An 8581-nucleotide genomic window follows, 5' to 3' on the forward strand; every position below is an offset into this window, starting at 1 on the left:
AGAAAAGCCCGTGCACAGCAATGAAGACCCAATGCAGCCATAAATAAATAAATAAATAAATAAATAGTCATCTGGAACAGTATCAGGTTTTTAAGGTACCTGAGACCCAGAGATTTCGTGATGACTCAAGGTGACAATTGTCCTCTCTTTTTGCATACTCTCCAGAGCCAACCTCATCTGCTTTCATGGTTTCAATCAGGGACCTATATGATTACGGTTTCCAAATCTGTATTTTTAGACTTGAACATCCCCCACCCCTCCAGTTCCATGTTTAAATTCTAGTTGCTTATTGTAATATTTACCTGGATATTTCAGAGGCTTACAAAAATTAGCATATCCAAAATTAAAATAAGCATTTTAATAGTCTATTCCTCCTTTGCCCTCGAAACATCTCTGCTAAAACTTTCTTCTCGCCCTCCCTAATTTAATTAGTTAACACTTCTCATCAATTCCACTTCCCATACATTTTTAAAATTTATCTTTTTTTTCTCCATTCCTCTCGTCACCATTTGTCAGGGCTTCATCAACTCACTTATCTGGTGAAGTGCAAATTATCTTAGAAACTAAAGTGTTTGTGGAGTTTTTACCTCTTTAAACACTGTATTTCAAGTTCTAATAAGAGGAAATCAGGTTATAAAAAAATAAAAATTTAACCCTGGACCTGGAATCATAGTTCACAAAGATGAAATGATAAAGGGTGTATCTGAGAAAACAACTCTAGTACACTTTTCCCCAATAACTGTGTTTGGAATTTTGCAATGATCCCTTGTGCTTTTGTGCATTTAATAATTTCTAATCATTTTATCAGCTAGGCTGTACCATTTCTAAACTTTTTTGTATCCTCCCTGGGATGAAGAGATTAAATTTATTTCCTCCTTTTTAACACCTACATACTTGTCAGTGTGATGTAATTTAAAAATTAAGTCAGGAGCAAAATATTAATTGTAAAATCTGTGTGAGTCAGCAATATGGGTGTTCATTGTACAATTCTCTTCACTGTTTGAACATTTTCATAATAAAATGTTGAGAGAAAAAAATGTAAGTCAGGTCATGGTATAACATGCTTTGAACCATCAATGGCTTCTCATAACTTTTAGGAAGGACAAAGTCCAAAAACCTTAATACAGTCTGCAATTCACTGCATGATTCATTCCATATCTGCCACTCTCTCCCTTGTTTGCTATGCTATAGGTATACAGTTTCTCATGCCCCATGTATGCTCAAAGCTGGACCTCTGAATGAGCTGCTCCCTCTTCCTGGGACACTTAACAACTACCTTCCACCCAACACACACCTAAACCTGGGCTCCTACTCAGATCTCAGGCCTTGTCTTGCTTCCTGGTTTAGAATAGATCAGATCTCTTGTTTATATACTCTTATAGGCACCCCTCATATTGTTCATAATAATTGTAATTAAACAATAGTAATTATATAATTATTTTTGTGATTTTGGCTTTTACATCTTCCCCACTAGACTAAATTCCTTGAGGACAGGGCCCATGCCTAGTTTGTCCACCTTTATACCTAATACCAGTGCCTGGCACGTAGTAACCCTTCAGTAACACTTGAGTGAATGAAAGAAAGCAAAGTATGAATTTAAAATTTATTGGGTAGGCAACAGCATGCTTTTATAGGTCCCTGAGGAGGGGACTGACTTGCTGAAAGGAGGGAAGATTGTCCTGGCAAAGATATGGTCGTCAGGCTGGAGGGTTCATGTGTCATTTCATGTCTATATCTTCAGCACCTTGCACAGGGCCAGGCTGTTGAATGAGTGACCTTGTGGAACATGGTTCCTGTACAGTAACTATGAGGTGAGGAGGACTGGACTGCCATGGCAGCAAGAATGGAGATTAAGCAGTGGGTGGGGAGACTCTGAAAGGGTGGGCTTGACTGGTCTAGATGATGGGAATATGAGGAGAAAAGGAAAAGAGATAGTAAAAAAATGACCACAAAAAGTTTATATCTTGGTTGGGGAGATATATACAGGAGTAAATAATGTGCCCACTTGGGAGTACTCTCTAACTGAGGCTTACTCCTACAACTTAGGAGAAAGCCAGAGGCTGGCCCCAAATTTAATTATCATGTCCCTTTATAGAATCTAGGCCCTCTCCCCCAACGTCCCTTTATATTAAACTTTCTCTATTCATATTACTATGTGGTTTATCTCTCCTGATTGGACCCTGACTGATTCAGAATTGCTCCCAGGAGGGGTCCCCCAAGATACTACTGGAATATGGAAGTGAAGGAGAGAGAAAATCTAGACCAACTTCTGGGTTCTGGCTTGGGTGACCAGGTGGAAGGACAATGGTACCATTAACTAAGGGACAATAAGGGAAGGTGGGGCAGAATGATGAGTTCAATTTGAGACATCCAAATGAAGATATCTAGTGAGTACTGGTTATAAGAGTCTGGGGCTCAGGGTAGATCTGGGTGGAATATACAACCAGAACTAGAATTACCAGTATAGAGATGGTCAAGAAAACCTTACACTGAATAAGCAAGATCCTCAAAGGAGTGATGTGAGGATGTCCTCATGTAACAGAGAAGAACAAACCTGACTCCATATTGGATCTATTCTTTCAGCTCTAACCTTTGTGCTCTGGTGCCTGTGCTTAGTCATGCTGGCTCTGTACCTTCCTTTGAAAGAATGTTGCCTATAGCCTGAAGTATACATAATAGCCCTGTCTCAAGGCTCTGTCTCCCAGGCTTGACCTTTAAAGCCATAACACTTTTCATTCATATAAAGATAAAGAGTTGTAGATCTTTCATATAGAGATAAAAAGTTGTAGAACAGGGCTTCCCTGGTGGCGCAGTGGTTGAGAGTCCGCCTGCTGATGCAGGGGACACGGGTTCGTGCCCCGGTCCGGGAGGGCCCCACGTGCCGCAGCGTGGCTGGGCCCGTGAGCCATGGCCGCTGGGCCTGCACGTCCAGAGCCTGTGCTCTGCAACGGGAGAAGCCACAACAGTGAGAGGCCCGCGTACCGCAAAAAAAAGAAAAAAAAGTTGTAGAACAGAAAATAACATTTGTCTTCTTGGAGGTTTTCAGGAACACAATGACTGGAGCTACATGGACAGCTACAAGATCAAAGGATTATCACATCCCCTCTGGGGGTCTGGCTGGCACCAAGAAGTCTGCAACAACCAGTCACACCCCATTCTCTTTTAGCATAAAGAAGCCTGAATTCTAACTTGGGTAAGATGATTCTTTGGAACACTTGTCTGCCGTCTTATTGGTCTACTGGATTTCTGAATAAAGTTGCTATTCCTTACCCCAACACCTCATCTCTCTATTTATTGGCCTATCATGCAGCTAGCAGTACGAGCTTGGATTCAGTAACAGAGAACTAATAACAGAGAAAGTGACTGAACGCTCATTCATTGCTTGGAAACATGAATATGGAAATCACAAGTTGGAGACTTAGTTAAGGCTGGTTTTCATGAACCAGCTTATTTTTTATTTATGTATTTATTTATTTGTATTTATTTATTTTTTTGGCTGCTTTGGGTCTTCATTGCTGTGAGGGCTTTCTCTAGTTGTGGCGTGCGGGGGCTACTCTTCGTTGCAGTGAGTGGGCTTCTCATTGTGGTGGCTTCTCTTGTTGTGGAGCACATGGGGTCTAGGCATGCAGGCTTCAGTAGTTGTGGCACGCGGGCTCTAGAGCACAGGCTCAGTAGCTGTGGCACATGGGCTTAGCTGCTCTGCAGCATGTGGGATCTTCCTGGACCAGCGCTCGAACCCGTGTCTCCTGCATTGGCAGGTGGACTCTTAACCACTGCACCACCAGGGAAGTCCATGAACCAGCTTAGAACTGAGAGGAAATTAGGAAAACATTTATTATTTTTATTATTATTTTTGGCCACACCACGTGGCATGCGGGAGCTTAGTTCCCCGACCAGGGATCAAACCGGCACCCCCTGCAGTGGAAGCACAGAGTCTTAACCACTGGCCCGCCAGGGAAGCCCCTAGGAAAACATTTAGTTAGTAATGATGGCTATGTCTGTATAATGTAAATAATTGTGGTGAAACAACCAATCATTTTGGAGAGTCCTGAGCACTAAAGAAAAACTCAGCCCATGAAAAAATAAAAGAATTAAATTAGACACCTTCTCCAGCTACCTAAGAGAAACCTGGGAAAGGGATAAAAGTAGCAAAAATTAGAATACCAAAATAACAAAATGTAGCAATCAGACATTTAGCATATAAAGAAAACATTTGCCTTAGAATTATTATTACATTACTAATGTAGGATGAGGATAAAAAAATTCAAACAATGTGCAATGTACAAAGTGAAAATCCTTTTTCCTATTCTTCTTTCTTTCCAGCTCCCTCCTCAGAGTTTACCTCAGTTAAAAATTTAGTGTATAAACCTTTAGACCTTTGATAGGTAAAAAAAAATTTTTTTAATTTTAATAAAACACATGATATCTGGACTTCCCTGGTGGCGCAGTGGTTAAGAATCTGCCTGCCAATGCAGGGGACATGGGTTCGATCCCTGCCCGGTCCGGGAAGATCCCACATGGCGCGGAACAACTAAGCCTGTGTGCCACGACTACTGAGCCTGCGCTCTAGAGCCCGTGTGCCACAACTACTGAAGCCCGCATGCCTAGAGCCTGTGCTCTGCAGCAAGAGAAGCCACTGCAATGAGAAGCCCGGGCACTGTAATAAAGAGTAGACCTCGCTCACCACAATTAGAGAAAGCCACGCACAGCAATGACGACCCCACGCAGCCAAAAATAAATAAATAAATAGATTTATTTTTTTTTAAAATACATGATATCATGGTATACATATTCCTTTATTTTAACATACTATTCTGAAACTTGGCTTTTTTCACTTAACAATCTAAAATACGCTAAATATCTTTCCATATTAGTACATACAGATTTAGCTCAAATTTTTAAAATAGTTACATGGTATTCCATTGTAAACATGTACCATGATCTATTTTACTATTCCCTTTTTATGAAGATGAGAAGCCGCTATTTAAAGAGCAGTGAAAACAGTGTTCCTGGGAGGAAATCAGCCAGGGCACAAATGCACTCAAGTGAGAACGTTTGTCAGTTTCCAGGAGCCTAGAGACCAGATCACAGGATCCCTGTGAGCACAGCTGAGTACCGGAGGGGGCTGGTGGTGCTGAGAGCAGGGTCTAGACTGTCTGGGGTTAAACACTGCCTCCACCATTACTGAGAGACGCTGGGCAAATTTAAACCCTGTGCCTTGTTTGCCTTGTCTGTAAATTAGAAATTATAAGAATACCTACTTCATAGGCTTCTTGTTAGGATTCCTTGAGTTAGTAAATATAAAACATTTATAGTAATTGTCTAGCTGATAATGTTAGCAATTATTATATAGGTCATAGAAAGGGTGTTGGATGTTATTTTATTTATTTTTTAACATATGCAATTTAAATTAATTAATTATTTTATTTTATTTTTTGGCTGCACTGGGTCTTTGTTACTGCGCGCAGGCTTTCTCTAGTTGTGGTCAGCGGAGGCTACTCTTCGCTGTGGTGCGAAGGCTTCTTTCTCATTGTGGTGGCTTCTCTTGTTGCAGAGCACGGGCTCCAGGCGCGCAGGCTTCAGTAGTTGTGGCACGCAGGCTCAGTAGTTGTGGTGCATGGGCTTAGTTGCTCTGTGGCGTGTGGAATCCTCCCGGACCAGGGATCGAACCCATGTCCCCAGCACTGGCAGACAGATTCTTAGCTGCTGAGCCACCAAGGAAGTCCCTGGATATTATTTAAATGTAATGGAAAGCATTGAAATGTTTTCAGCAGGGGAATGGCTGAACTCAGTTTTTATTTTTACAGGACCACACTCTCCATTGGATGGGAAATGGGCTGGAGGGAGATGAAAACTAGACCAGTTAGGAAGCTATTGCATTGGTCCAGGAAAGAGACCATTGCAATAGTGTGGTGGCAAAGGAGACGGAGAGCAATAAACAGATTTTAGATCTATTTTGGAGACAGAATTGAGCAGACTTTTAGGAGGGTGAGGGGATGGAGACATGAAGAAGCACTCAAGAAAGGCTGTGGGTGCTCCAGACTGAGATGCGGGAGCCTGAAAGGGAAAGAGTTAAAGGCGGGAAAGGGGGAGGGGGGAGAGGGAGGGGGGGATTAGTGTTTGATTTTGAACCCAGTAAGTTTGAGATGTTATGAACTATCAAAGTGGAAGTTGTCAAGTAGGCAGTTTGATATACAAATACAAAATTGGATATACATTAAAGTCTTATAATATGTCTGGACTTCATAAATCATATTTGTTGTCAATCATGAATTTTTATTCTGCAAGTAGCTATTAAGCAACAAATTATGCATTGACCACTAAAATATTTTGTTGGCAATGGAACATTTTAATTGGATTCTTTTCTTTAATTAGAAAAGTGATGTATCTTGCATGTATACTATTGACTATAATATTCTACCATATGGCTGCACATAATTTAATCATTTCCTTGTTTTTTCTAATTTTTCGACGTTTGAAATAATGCTTCAATGAATATTTTTTGTACATAAATCTATATCTGAGATCTTAATTTTTTTTCTGCTTAGGATAGGTTTGTAGGATAATAATGTCAAGTGTGATATTTTTTAGTATTCTTTTTTTTTAGTAGTACAATATTATTGTCTATATTCACTATACTGTGCATTAGATCTCTCTTTTTAGGCCTTTTGAAGCATATTGTCAACTTACTTTCCAGAAAAGTTGTACTAATTTACACTCCTAGTCACAATCTATGAAAGTTCACCATATCATTCATCAAAATTAAAATATTCGTTAAACTAAGAGGTGAAACATGACATCTGGTAGTTGTTTAATTTGCATTTCTTTAACAACCAGTGACAGGATTATCTCTGCTAATCTCCTATTGCTTTTACCACTGACAGATGGCTGTGATTCTCCTGGCATGCAGTCTTCTCTCTGCCCTCATTATCCCTTTCACCTGGTTTATTCCTACCCAATTCTTCACCTTTCATCTCCAGTGACACCCCTTCAGTTCTGACTGCCCTCCTTCCTGCCTCTTGTGTATGTCTATTTTCTTTGACTTATGTTCTCATAGACCCATGTTCCTCTCCTTCAGAGAACTTATTTCAGCTTGTAATTATATAGTTATTAGCAGAAGTGTTTGATTAATGCTTATTTTCCCCCAAATCCTAAGCTTCAAGAAAGTGCAGGAATATTTTGTTCATCATTGAATCCCCACTCCATAAACAGTTGTGGAATGAATTGATAGACAAAACAAATGAATAGGAAGTGGGAAGAGAGAGGCACTATAATTGGGTAACCTGGGTCACGTGCCTACCCCTGTGCTGGGAGGCAGGTCTATTACTGAGAAAAGAAGCAGTGGCACAAATAAGGTTAATGGGAAATTACTGTGAGCTGGGCAGCTGTCCCAATTTGTATTGACCACAAGACATTCTAAATTTTCTTGTAGTCAGAACTACAGATTTTCTTTGTTAGGAAAATCTTTATTACATATAGGCTGAAAAGGTTCTATCTCATCCTGAGTAAAATTAATGTACCCTTACGTTTTCCTCTAGGTATTTCCTTTTTATGGTTTCCTTTAAACATTTGATAGCAGTCGGACAGTTCTCATGATGAAAACGTAGAAAAAAACACAAACAAGGTTTGACATACAGGAATAAATTTTCTGAACTGGATAGAAGTGAGAGTAAAACTCTCTTTGTCTTCTGATACATGACATATCAGACAAATCTGATATATTTTTGGGGGGCCGGCCACACTGTGTGGCTTGAGGGGATCTTAGTTCCTCCACCAGGGATCAAACCCACGCCTTCTGCAGTGGAAGGGTGAAGTTGTAACCCCTGGACCACCAAGGAAGTCCCGCCTCTCAGTTTTCTTATGGAGACTCTGGTGCTATAGCTTTTTTGACACCCTCCCTATTAATGTCCTAAACTGGCTACAAGTGTACTGAGAGATTTTGTTTATGAAGTCTTTCCTTACTCATAATTTACAAAGATAATCTATACTTTCTTCTACTTACTGTTTTCACCTGTCACATTTAGGTTAAATTCCATCTGGAGTCTACTTTTGTGTGTGATGTGAGATATAGATCATTTTGTTTTTCCCATATAGATATAACCAGTTCCCCCAACATTGGATATTTGAATAACTTGTCTTTTCCTGTGTGGTGCTGCTTTCATTGTATATTACATTCCCATACATGTTTATCTTGAAGCTATCTATTCTGTTCCATGGGTCTATCTGACTGGGCTTACAACAATATTGCTTTTTAAAAAAAAAATTGGGCTTCATAATACATCTTTTTGTTGCTGTTGTTGTTGTTTTGCATAGTACATCTTTAAAACTGGTAAGACAATCTCCCTTTTGTGATGGTCTTTTTGATGTGTCACCTTGGCTGTTTTTTATTTTTTATTTTTTTAACCACTATGCACTTTCCTTGGCTGGTTATTTACTCAGTCAAAACTAATCTAGGTGTTGTTGTGAAGGTATTTTGTAGATGTGATTAAAGCCCGTTAATCTGTTAACTTTAAGTAAGGAAAATAATCTTAGATAAACTGGGTAGGCCTGATCCAATCAGTTTAAAGGCCCTGAGAGCAGA

Source organism: Mesoplodon bidens (genome assembly GCF_964165515.1).
Source record: "Mesoplodon bidens genome assembly, chromosome: 5".
NCBI classification, from domain to species: domain Eukaryota; kingdom Metazoa; phylum Chordata; class Mammalia; order Artiodactyla; family Ziphiidae; genus Mesoplodon; species Mesoplodon bidens.